Here is a 14,133-nt window from a genome sequence, read left to right as displayed (position 1 = left end):
AAACGAACAGGTAGTGGGAAGCATAGGGCAGTTCCCTCGGGGTAGAAACAGCAGGCTGTTGCCATCCCTAGACATGAAAAAGGAAAAAGCAACCCAGAGTCCTGGGGAGAGGGCCTCATCCCTTCTATGGAGGGATGGAGCTAAAGGATTTACTAAGCAGGCATCAGTCCTTTCCTTTCCTCTCTGCTCCACCACCCTTTTTTCCCACTGCATAACCCAACGGGAAGCCACTTGATGTAGTTCACACCTGTCAATCTCTCGGCGCATAGAGCAAGGTAGAACAGGGTGATGGCTGAATCTGGTGGGACAAAGAGGAAGATCCTGTGTATGCAAAGGAAGAAGAAAGCATGTGGGAATTTGACTATATTATGAAAGTGACCCCTGGGGGATTTACAAACTGCACAATAAACCTTCTCATCCTAGATTTCTACATCTTGTCGCCAAAAGGTTTCTGTGCTTCTATATTATAGTCTTTACCAAACTATGTTTATAGGAAGAGCAAAGTTACTTTCCTATAAGCTTTTTCAAATCATCACAAGGCAGATAAGCCACCAAAACCAGAGACATAGATGCATACAGATAATTTTAAGTGTAAAAGGCAATAAAGGGTTGCTATGATTATTGGGGGAAAAGATCTCTCCAAACACAGAAGAATAAGCAAATGGAAATCATTTTTTCAAGTCTTAGAGAAGAGTTACAGGAAAACCAGTGTATGTTTAACAAATAAGGATCCTTTCAAGAGAGAACACGTAGATACCTCCGAAATAACAATCTAGGGCAATAAATATTCAGGTGTCAGCAGGGTAGAGTGGGGGCTGGAGTCTGCTGGTTTAAGTTTTTTCTCTGCTCCATCACTAACTGTGAGACTTGGAGCAAGTTTCTTTACTTCTCCATCTCAGTTCCTCATTTGTAAAATGGAGATAACAATAGTACCTCTCTCAAATGACTGTTTGGGGCATTAAAATGCATTAATTGTCTGAAGCACTCAGAGCAGGCCCAGCACACAGTTAGTGCTCAATAAACGTTAGCCCTTCTTGCCATGTTTTTATTTTTGTGTCTAACTGAAGGATCACTGGGGTATTGTATACAGATATGATGGGGCCTGATTTGCAAGTTACCCCAAAATACTCTCTGTGTGTAAGACAGCAGGTTTGGGTGTGTGTGTGTGGGGGAGAGAGAGAGAGAGAGAGAGAGAGAGAGAGACAGAAATAAGAATGGATTGTAGGTGGGAAAACAGAAAAATTTAAGACTGCTTCCAAAACCTGTAATTTCTGAAATACAAATAGGGCTGGAAGGATGTTACTATTGCAGGTAACTACCATACATCATTTTTGAAAGATGAGATATAAAAAATAACTACCTAAAGATATTTCATTTTCTCAGATACCATTCAGGGTCCCCACAATTTGGGTTGTTCAGTGCGACCTAGGCCCTGGGTGGGAAATTGCCCTCAGAGTGGAAAGCTCTCTGTGATATTTCAGAGGACTCTAAGGCAGTTTCTCTCATTTACTTCCCCTCCCTCCAAAGAACTGTCCCCACGAAAGACTGTCAAGGGGCTGGGAGTGGCCCTGCCACCACAGTGAGAGCACATCAAATCATCAACTGCTGAGGTGACAAGCAGCCTCTAGGTGTCCAGCAGCCACTATCACTGGGGCTACTCCAACAAGGGGCACCCACAGAATGTCAGGCCAGTGGATTTTGCTGCCCAGAAGCCCCTGTGCCTCCAGCACATCTGAGGCGATGTGCTGAGGAGAAAGACAGGACATTTCCTTCCAGCAACTGGGGTTGGATTCAGGCCTCCCAGTTCTGAGAGATCCTAAAATAACTCTGGTCATCTATTGCTGGTTAAGAAAGTAAATCCCAGCTAAAGAGATACCCTCAACTATGAATTGTGTCTGCACTTTCTTCAAAAATCATTGTCAGTGTTGGAAATTTAAAACTTGACACCGAGGAGATTGGTGGCCCATTGTCTTCTCATTCCTTAGACTAGAACACAACCAGAGTTACTCACAGTGGTGTGCTAGACTGACCTGTAGGCCAAAAGTTGCAGTTGCTGAAATTTTTAAAAAATTAATTTATTTATTTTAATTGGAGGCTATTAAACCATTTGCAGAAATTTTATGAGCCTGTTTTACACACACATCTTTAAAAATAATCTTAAGTGAAGTTATAATTAAATTACTCTATAAGCAGTAGCAATAAGTCTCAAAAATTCATCACTTTCTACAATTTTACCATTCTATCTGTTCTTACAATTATTTGTGTCTTTTGTGTCTGTGGAATGGAGATACTGTGTACTGATGTGCTGTTGTGTGCTGTTTCTCAAGTATGTATTCAGTGAAATCAGGATTGCAGCTTGATTAAGCTACCATGGGAGGATTTACTCCACAAAAATCAGTGTATATTACAACTTTTTTTGATGAGCTGGTTGTTAAGCGTTTACTAGGATGCCACACTGACATGTCCAGAAGCAAGCAGGTTAGCACAGGGGGAAATTTATATAATTTCTAGATAGGAATGCTGAAGAAAAGTGTGTAACTCCTTTTTTTTTTTTTTCTGGGAAGAATTAAGGGCAGGATAAATTCAATTCAGGAAGGGTTTATTTAAGATGATTTCTTGTGTGTTCAGCACTAGAATACATACTCAGCATGAATGCTTAAAATTATTTATGCAAACGATGCCTCTTTGTGGAGACAGGATTAAACGATTCACAGAAGATTCTTCTTTCAATGAATCTATTCATCTACAAAGAAATACTTCATAAAAAGCCTAGTAGCCAAGATAATTGTTTTTCTCCAGATTGTTGAACTGCAACATCATTTCTTCTATTTGCCATTCAAAGCATTCAAGCCATTCAATGGGTCTGTTTGAGTTGTTCCTGGGACATAAACAGATTTTTGAAATGTAGATAATTGATGTTTGATGTAACACTTTCCTATTGCTTTAAAAATTACTTAGAGAACGCAAATAAATTAACCTTCTTATAAGGAACAATTGTCTTTCATTAAATTCTGTGCTTATAAGAGCTGTATAATTCAGTTTCCAAATTGGCATCTCTACCTCCTTCCACTGAGCTACCAATGTACATAGCAAAACACAAGAGGAAAATCCCAATTATGAGAAAAATTCTTCCCTTTGTTATAATCTATTTCCTATGCTGAACAATGACATAATTGTAATAGCTTAATCTTTCATTTTATTAGAAAGATTCTGTCTGTGTGCACAACTGTGGAATGGATTTAAAGATGCTGCTGTTATTATGAAATGGCCAGAATCTCTTGGCAGTGCTCATAAAGGCCAGAAAATGGGCAGAGGTAAGGTCTGTCAACAGTAAGCCATTCGAGTATAGATGCTAGGGGATTTAATGTTTGAAAATCAAGCAACTCACTATGTTAATAGAAAAAAAGAGACAATTTGATGTCAAAAATGCAGAAAAAACACTTGACAATAAAAAAACAATGAATTTTAGCCAGACTGACAAAGAAAAAAGGATAAAAGCCATAAATTACCAATATCACAAATCAGAAAGTGGATATGATCACAGATTCCACAGACACAAAACTTAAAATAATGGAATATTATGGAAAACTTCTGATAACACATATTACAATTTAAATTAAGTAGAAAAATGCCTTGAAGGACATAAACTACCAAAACTCACTCTAGAAGAAATAGATCATTTGAATAGTGCTGTATCTATGAGGCCTGGCATGCTGCGATTCATGGGGTCGCAAAGAGTCGGACACGACTGAGCAACTGAACTGAACTGATATCTGTGAAAGAACTGAAAATTGAATTTAGAGTCAAAATCTCCATCAAAGAACCCCATGCCCAGATGGCATCAGTAGTGAATTCTACATTAACTATTTCAGAAAATCTAAGAGTAAGGGACTAGAGGGTGGGATGGGGACGGAGGTAATTCAAGAGGGAAGGGGTATAATGTGTACCTACAGCTGATTCATGCTGATGTTTGGCAGAAACCAACACAATTCTATAAAGCAATTATCCTTCAATTAAAAAATTAATTAATTTAAAAAAAGAGTAGGAGAAAATACCTAGCTCACTTTATGAGGGCAGTTTTACCCTATAACAAAACCAAACAAAGACAGTATGAGAAAATAAAATTATTGACCAACTTACCCCATGATCACAGATGAAAAATACTTAAAAAAAATCTATCCAAATAAACCTAGAAAAACTAAAACAGGATAATATGTCATGACAAAACAAGGATGTGTATTCTCACTCCTCAAAATCTACACTGAGATTCTAGCCAATAAACTATGGCAGGGAAAAGAAATTAAAATATACAAATGGAAGGGTAGATGCAAAACTGTCCTTATCTGGAGAAAACATGATTATTTTTGTAGAAAGTGCTAAGGTATATAGACTAAAAAAATTCTAGAATAAATAAGTAAATTTAGTAAGATTGCAGAGTACGAGGAAATACATATAAAAATTAATTGTCCAGTCTCTAGTCCAGATAAACTGTCACAGAACTCCTTTCTCCCTGCTTCTACCCACTTAATACAACTCAGAACTCTTCAAATAACAGAGGACACCAAAAAAGAACTCTGAAATAAGGTAAGAATGACAGATTGGTTTGGGCCTGAAGGACAGGGGTAACAATATTACCTGAAGAAATGGAGTAGTTATCATAGTCAACAAAAGAGTCTGAAATGCAGTACTCAGATGCAATCTCAAAAATGACAGAATGATCTCTGTTCATTTCCAAGGCAAACAATACAATATCATGGTAACCTAAGTCTATGCCCTGACCAGTAACACTGAAGAAGCTGAAGTTGAACAGTTTCATGAAGACCTACAAGACCTTTTAGAACTAACACCCCCAAAAGATGTCCTTTTCATCATAGGGAACTGGAATGCAAAAGTAGGAAGTCAAGAAACACCTGGAGTAACAGGCAAATTTGGCCTTGGAGTACAAAATGAAGCAGGGCAAAGGCTAATAGAGTTTTGCCAAGATAACACACTGCTCATAGCAACCTCTTCCAACAACACAAGAGAAGACTCTACACATGGACATCACCGGAGTGTCAACACTAAAATCAGATTGACTATATTCTTTGCAGCCTAAGATGGATAAGCTCTATACAGTCAGCAAAAACAAGACGAGGAGCTGACTGTGGCTCAGATAATGAACTCCTTATTGCCAAATTCAGACTTAAATTGAAGAAAGTAGGGAAAACCACTAGACCATTCAGGTATGACCTAAATTAAGTCCCTTATGATTATACAGTGGAAGTGAGAAATAGATTTAAGTGACTAGATCTGATAGACAGACTGCCTGATGAACTATGGATGGAGGTTCATGACATTGTACAGGAGACAAGGAGCAAGAGCATCCCCAAGAAAAAGGAATGCAAAAAAGCAAAATGGCTGTTCTGAAGAGGCCTTACAAATAGCTGTGAAAAGAAGAGAAGCTAAAGGCAAAGGAGAAAAGGAAAGATATACCCATTTGAATGCAGAGTTCCAAAGAATACCAAAGAGAGATAAGAAAGCCTTCCTCAGTGATCAATGCAAAGAAATAGAGGAAAACAACAGAGTGGGAAAGACTAGAGATCTCTTCAAGAAAATCAGAGATACCAAGGGAACATTTCATGCAAAGATGGGCTCAATAAAGGACAGAAATGGTATGGACCTAACAGAAGCAGAAGATATTAAAAAGAGGTAGCAAGAATACACAGAAGAACGGCACAAAAAAAGTCTTCATGACCCAGATAATCACGATGGTGTGATCACTGACCTAGAGCCAGACATCCTGGAATGTGAAGTCAAGTGGGCCTTAGGAAGCATCACTATGAACAGAGTTAGTGGAGGTAATGGAATTTGAGTTGAGCTATTTCAAATCCTAAAAGATGATGCTGTGAAAGTGCTGCACTCAATATGCCAGCAAATTTGGAAAACTCAGCAGTGGCCACAGGACTGGAGAAGGTCAGTGTTAATTCCAATCCCAAAGAAAGGCAATGCCAAAGAATGTTCAAACTACCACACAGTTGCACTCATCTCACATGCTAGTAAAGTAATGCTCAAAATTCTTCAAGCCAGGCTTCAGCAATATGTGAACCGTCAACTTCCAGATGTTCAAGCTGGTTTTAGAAAAGGCAGAGGAACCAGAGATCAAATTGTCAACATCTGCTGGATCATAGAAAAAGCAAGAGAGTTCCAGAGAAACATCTATTTCTGCTTTATTGACTATGCCAAAGCCTTTGACTGTTGGATTATAATAAACTGTGGAAAATTCTGAAGGAGATGGGAATACCAGACCATCTGACCTGCCTCTTGAGAAACCTATATGCAGGTCAGGAAGCAACAGTTAGAACTGGACATGGAACAACAGACTGGTTCCAAATAGGAAAAGGAGTACGTCAAGGCTGTATTTTGTCACCCTGCTTATTTAACTTATACGCAGAGTACATCATGAGAAATGCTGGGCTAGAAGAAGCACAAGCTGGAATCAAGATTGCCAAGAGAAATATCAGTAACCTCAGATATGCAGATGATACCACCTTTATGGCAGAAAGTGAAGAAGAACTAAAAAGCCTCTTGATGAAAGTGAAAGAGGAGAGTGAAAAAGTTGGCCTAAAGCTCAACATTCAGAAAACGAAGATCATGGCATCCAGTCCCATCACTTCATGGCAAATAGATGGGGAAACAGTGGAAACAGTGGCTGATTTTATTTTTTGGCTCTCCAAAATCACTGCAGATGGTGACTGTAACCATGAAATTAAAAGACGCTGACTCCTTGGAAGGAAAGTTATGACCAATCTAGGTAGCATATTAAAAAGCAGAGACATTACTTTGTTAACAAATGTCCATCTTGTCAAGGCTATGGTTTTTCCAGTAGTCATGTATGGATGTGAGAGTTAGACTATAAAGAAAGCTGAGCACAGAAGAATTGATGCCTTTGAACTGTGGTATTGGAGAAGACTCTTGAGAGTCCCTTGGACTGCAAGCAGATCCAACCAGTCCATCCTAAAGGAGATCAGTCCTGGGTGTTCATTGGAAGGACTGATGTTGAAGCTGAAACTCTGGTACTCTGGCCACTTGATGCGAAGAGCTGACTCATTTGAAAAGACCCTGATGCTGGAAAAGAACGAGGGCGGGAGAGGAAGAGGACGACAGAGGATGAGATGGTTGGATGACATCACCAACTCAATGGGCATGAGCTTGGGTAAACTCCAGGAGTTGGTGATGGACAGGGAAGCCTGGCATGCTGCAGTTCATCGGGTCACAAAGAGTGGGACACAACCGAGTGACTGAACTGAACTGAACAGTATTACAGCAGGGTGTCTCATAACCTCTTCCTCCACCCAACAGACCAAAGTGACCCAGGCCTGGCATTCTCCAACACTCAACTTATCAACAGAAGGAAACCCTGGTAGACACATTTCTGTTCTGGACTGAATGAGATTCCCACCAAGAACATCAGGTATTCAACAGCACCAGCAAGGGAGACCAACCAGGAGTCCACTTTTAAAATTGCAAAAGAAATTCCCTCAAACAGAAAGAAAATGATAAAACAAGGAATACTGAAAATTCAGGAAAGAAGAAAAAGCAATTAAAATAGGAGAAAATTATTACATTAATTATACCCTCTTCCTCATTAATTTTGTACATAATATTGATTATAGAAGAAAAATTATAGAGAAATTATTTGTAGGGAAGTTATATATAAAAAGACATAAATGAATGTAAGGTATCTATACTTCACCCAAGGTGGTAATATGGTGATACCAAAGTACTGCAATAATTCATATATTTTAATACCTAGATCAACCTTGGAGAAAATTATACCCCATCTCCCTCAAAACACTATAAATAAACCAATGTGGAATCCTAAAAATGTTTAATCTATGGGAAGGATTGAAAAGGGAAATAAGAAAGAGAGGAACAGGAAACAAGTTATAAAAATATATTAATGTAATGTGAATGAGATAAATATACTCCCCCAAAGGCAGAGATTGAGCAGATTAAAGTGAAACATTATTAATATAAACTGTGTGTCTGCTTACAAGAAACTCATCTTAAAGTCAATATATGTGGGTTGCAAGTAAAAGGATGGAAAATAACATACCATGTAAACATTTCTAACAAGGTATGAGTGATTATATAAATACCAGATTAAGTAGATTTCAAGGCAAAGAAACTTACTAAAAATGAAGAGGAACACTACATAGTAATTAAAGGACCAATCCACCAGAAAGACATTATAATTCTAATTGTGTGCTCAACAGAAAACAGAGACTCAAAATGTATGATACAAAAACAATCAAGTTTAAAGTTGAAAGAGGAAAATCCTGTATTATAAGGATTCTTCAACCCCTTTGCAGCAACTGATAGAGCTACTAGAGAAAAAATCAGCTAGGATATAAAAGAACAACACGATCAACTAACAGAATCTAATTAACATATACAGAATGCTACAACCAAAAATAGCACATTACACATTTTTTTCCATTGCCATCAAACATTCACCAAGACCATATTCTGGGCCATAAAACAAGCCTCAACAAATTGAAAATGATTATAATCATACATAATATATCCTCTGACCACAACAGAATCAAATTAGAAATTTACAACAGAAAGAAAACAGGAAAGTCTCTAAACACATGGAAATTAAACAACAACTTCTACATAATCCATGGGTCAAATAAGATGTTTGTAGGAAATTAAAACTGAATGAAAATAAAAATAAAGCATTTCAAGATATGTGGGAGGGAGCTCAATAGTTCTGAGAAGGAAATTTATTGCACTAAATGCTTATATTAGGGGAAAAAAAAAGTCTTAAGTCAATATTCAAGGTTCTTAACTCAGGAAGAACAAAATAAATTCAGAGCAAAAACAAGGAAATAATAGATAAGAACAGAAATCAATAAGTGAAAGCAGAAAACACTAGGAAAAACCTCAGCAAGACTAAAATAAATTGGTTCTCTGAAAATATTGATAAATTGACAAACCTCTATCAAGATTGACAAAGAAAAAAAGACAGAAATTACACAAATTAGTAATAACAAAAATGAAACAGAGAGTATGACCATAGATACTTCTTTTAGTCTGTTTGGAATGTTACAACAAAAATATCATAGACTGGGTGGGTTATAAACAACAAACATTTATTTCTCCAAGTGCTAGATGGTGAGAAGTCAGGATCAAGGTGTCAGCAGATCCAGTCTGGGAAGGGACTTCTTAGTTCATGAGTGGCTTTCTTTTCATTGTATCCTCACATGGCAGAAGTGGCAAGGGAGCAATCTGGGATCTCCTTTATAAGGGCATTGTTTCTATTTATGGAACAATTTCCATAAATGGAAATAATAACATGAAGGTGGAAGGCTCCACCCTCATGACTTAATCACCTCCTGATACTATCACCTGGAAGGGGTCAGGACTTCAGTATTTGAATTTTGGAGGGAAACAAACATACAGTCGATTACAGTCCTGAAGATTTCAGAATGACAAGGGAAAGCCACTAACAACTTTTATGTTAAAATTAACAGATTACATGAAATGGAGCAATTTTTTGAATAATACAAATTACTACAACTCACCCAATATAAAATAATTTGAATCACCTTATAACCATGAAGGAACTTCAATTCATAATACAAAATCTCCTGAAAAAAAGGAAAAAAGGTCCAAATTTCTACTAAACATTGTGTGCAGAGTTCCAGAGAATTGCAAGAAGAGATAAAGGCTTTCTCAAATGAACAATGCAAAGAAACAGAGGAACTCAATAGAATGGGAAAGACTAGAGATCTCTTCAAGAAAATTGGAGCTATCAAGGGAACATTTCATGCAAGGATGGGCACCATACAGACAGAAACAGTAAGGACCTACCAGAAGCAGAAGAGCTTAAGAAGTGATGGTAAGAATACATCAGAGAACTATACAAGAAAGATTTTGATGAGCCAGATAAGCACAAAGGTGTGGTCACTCAGAGGCAGACATCCTGGAGTATAAAGTCAAGTGGGCCTTAGGAAGCATTATGATGAACAAAGCTAGTGAAGGTGATGAAATTATAGTTGAATTATTTCAAATCCTAAAGGGTGACAAAGGTAAAGTGCTTCACTCAGTATGTCACCAAGTTTGGAAAATTCAGCAGTGGACATGGGAGTGGAAAAGGTCAGCTTTCATTCCAATCCCAAAGAAGGCAATGCCAAAGAATGTTTAATTGTACTCCTTTCACATGCTAGCAAGATTATGCTCAGAATCCTTCAGGCTAGGCTTCAGCAGTATGTGAACCAAGAAATTCCAGATGTACAAGCTAGATTTAGAAAAGGTAGAGGAACCAGAGATCAAATTGCCAACGTTCACTGGATCATGGAGAAAGCAAGAGAGTTCCAGAAAAATCTACTTCTGCTTAATCGATTACACCAAACCCTGTGACTGTGTGGACAGGACAAACTGTGGAAAATTCTGAAAGAGATGGGGACATCAGATCACCTTACCTGTCTCCTGAGAAACCTGTGTGCAGCTCAAGAAGCAACAGTTAGAACCAGACATGGAACAACAAACTTGTTCCAAATTGGAAAAGGTGTTCGTCAAGGCTGTATATTGTCATCCTGCTTATGCAGAGTATATCATATGAAATGACAGGCTGGGTGAATCACAAGCTGGAATCAATATTGCTGGGAGAAATATCAACAATCTCAGATTATGCAGATGATACCACTTTAATGGCAGAAAATGAAGAGGAACTAACAAGTGTCTTGATGAAAGTGAAAGACAAAAATGAAAAAGCTCTCTTAAAACTCAACATCAAATAAACTAAGATCATGGCATCTGGTCCCATCACTTCATGACAAATAGAAGGGGAAAAGGTATAAGCAGTGACAGATTTTATTTTATTGGGCTCCAAAATCACTGTGGATGATGACTATAGCCTTGAAATTAAAAGATGCTCTTTGGAAGGAAAACTATGACAAGCCCAGATAGCATATTAAAAAGCAGAGACATCACTTTGCCAACAAAGGTCTGCATAGTCAAAGCTATGGTTTTTTCCAGTAGTCATGTACAGATGTGAGTTGATCCATAAAGAAGGCTGAGCACCGAAGAACTGATGCTTTTGAACTGTCGTGCTAGAGAAGACTCTTGAGAGTCACTTGGACAGCAAGGTGATCCAACCAGTCAATCCTAAAATAAATCAACCTGGAATATTCATTGAAAGGATTGATGCTGACGCTGAAACTCCAATACCTTTGCAACATGAAGTGAAGAGCCAACTCATTAGAAAAGACCCTAATGCTGGGAAAGATTGAGGGCAGGAGAAGAAGGGGATGACAGAGGATGGGACGGCTGGATGGCATCACTGACTCAATGGACATGGGTTTGGGTAGACTCTGGCAGTTGGTGATGGACAGGGAGGCGTGGCTGCTGCAGTTCATGGGGTCACAAAGAGTCGGACACGACTGAGCGACTGAACTGAACTGAAAAACTAGTGATGTTGAGCACATTTTCATGTGCTTGAGCATCTGTATGTCTTCTTTGGAGAAATGTCTATTTAGATCTTCTATTTTTTGGATTGAGTTGCTTTTTTTTTTTTTTTTACATTGAGCTGCATGAGCTGTTTATATATTTTGGAGTTTAAACCTTTGTCAGCTACTTCATTTGCAAATATTTTCTTCCATTCTGAAGGTTGTCTTTTTGTCTTGATTATGGTTCTATTTTATGTTTAATTAGATCCCATTTGTTTATTTTTGTTTTTATTTTCATTACTCTGGGAGGTGGGACAAAAAAGACCTTGCTGAAATTTATGTCAGAGTGTGTTCTGTCTATATTTTTCTCTAAGAGTTTTATAGTATCCAGCCTTACATTTCGATCTTTAATCCATTTTGAGTTTATTTTTATGTCTGGTATTGATCTTTACTATTGTTTTTTTCATTTTTCTTTCAACTATTTCTGCTATGATCTTTATTATTTTTTTCCTTCTAATAATTTTGTGGTTTGTCGTTCTTCTTTCTCTCATTGCTTTAGGTTTAGGTTGTTGGGTTTTTTGTGGGGTTTTTTTTTTTTTTTTTGGAGATTTTTTTTGTTTCATGAGGTAAGATTGTATTGTTATAAACTTCCTTCTTAGAACTGCTTTTGTTGCATCCTTTAAGCTTGGGGTCATTATGTTTTCAGGCTTGATTGCCTTTACAATTGACTGGTTTGATCTCCTTGCTGTCCAAGGGACTCTCAAGAGTCTCTCTAGCACCACAGTTCAAGAGCGTCAATTCTTCAGAGCTCAGCCTTCTTTACGGTCCAACTCGCACATCTGTACATGAATACTGCAAAAACCATAGCTTTGACTATATGGACCTTTATCAGTAAGGTGATGTCTCAATCTGTCACTGCTTCCACTTTTGCCCCATCTATCTGCCATGAAGTGATGGGACTGGATGCCATGATCTTAGTATTTTGAATGTTGAGTTTCAAGCTGGACTTTTAACTCTCCTCGTTCACCCTCAAGAGAGGTTAGTTTCTTTTCACTCTGTTGTTAGAATGGTATCATCTGCATATGTGAGATTGTTGATATTTCTCCCAGAAATATTTATTCCAGCTTGAGATTCACCCAGTCTGGCATTTCACATGATACACTCTACACAGAAGTTAAATAAGCAGGATGACAATATACAGCCTTAATGTACTCCTTTCCCAGTTTGGAACCAGTCCATGGTTCCACGTTCAGTTCTAACTGTTGCTTCTTGAGCTGCATACAGGTTTCTCAGGAGACAGGTAAGGTGGTCTGGTATTCCCATTTCTTTAAGAATTTTCCATGGTTTGTTGTGATCAACAGAGTCAAAGGCTTTAGTGTAATCAATGAAGCAGAAGTGGATGTTTTTGTGGAACTCCCTTGCTTTCTTCATGATCCAATGTATATTGGCAACTTGACTTCTGGTTCCTCTGCCTTTTCTAAACCCAGCTTGTACATCTGGAAGTTCTTGGTTCACCTACTGCTGAAGCCTAGCATGAAGGATTTTGAACATAACCTTGCTAGCATGTGAAAGCAGCATAACTGTATGATAGTTTGAACATTCTTTGGTATTGCCCTTCTTTGGGATTGGAATGAAAACGGACATTTTCCATTCCTGTGTCCACTGCTGAGTTTTCCAAAGTTGCTGACATATTGAGTGCAGCACTTTAGTTGCATCATCTTTTAGGATTTGAAATAGCTCAGCTGGAATTCAATCACTTCCACTCATTTTATTAATCACAATGATTCCTAAAGCTCAGTTGACTTTACACTCCAGGATGTCTGGCTCTAGGTGAGTGACCATACTGTCGTTGTTATCTGGGTTATTAAAACCTATCCTGTATAGTGTTTCTGTGTATTCTTGCCACTGCTTCTTAATCTCTTCTGCTTCTGGTAGGTCCTTACTGTTTCTGCATGTATCATGCCCATGCTTGCATGAAATGTTCCCTTGATAGCTCCAAATTTTCTTGAAGAGATCTCTAGTCTTTCCCATTCCATTGTTTTACTCTATTTCTTTGCATTTAAGAAGGCCTTCTTATCTCTCCTTGCTATTCTCTGGAATTCTGCATTCAGTTGAATATGACTTCTCCTTTCTCTCTTGCCTTTTGCATCTCTTCTTTCATCACCTATGTGTAAATCCTCTTCAGACAACCTCTTTGCCTTCTTGCATTTATTTTTCTTGGGGATGGTTTTGGTCACTGTCTCCTGTACAATGATATGACCCTCCATCCACAATTCTTCAAGCAGTCTGTCTACCAGACCTAATTCCAATGAATCCATTCATCATCCCACTGTAAGGGATTAATGTCATACCTGAATGGACTAGTGGTTTTCCCTACTTTCTTCAATTTAAGCCTGAACTTTGCCAAATGGAGCTCATGATCTGAGCCACAGTCAGCTCCAGATCTTGCTTTTGTAGACTGTATAGAGCTTCTCCGTCATCTGCTGCAAAGACCATAATCAACCTGATTTCCTTATTCACTATCTGGTGATGTCCATGTATAAAGTCATCTCTTGGATTGTTGGAAAAAGGTGTTTGCTATGATAAGGGTATTGTCTCAACAAAACTCTGTTAGCCTTTGCCATGCTTCATTTTGTACTCCAAGGCCAAACTTGCCTTTTACTCCAGTTATCTCTTGACTTCCTAGTTTTGCATTCCA

This window comes from Bos taurus, chromosome 8 (genome assembly GCF_002263795.3).
Source record: "Bos taurus isolate L1 Dominette 01449 registration number 42190680 breed Hereford chromosome 8, ARS-UCD2.0, whole genome shotgun sequence".
NCBI lineage: Eukaryota > Metazoa > Chordata > Mammalia > Artiodactyla > Bovidae > Bos > Bos taurus.
Note: the sequence above shows the minus strand (reverse complement) of the source record.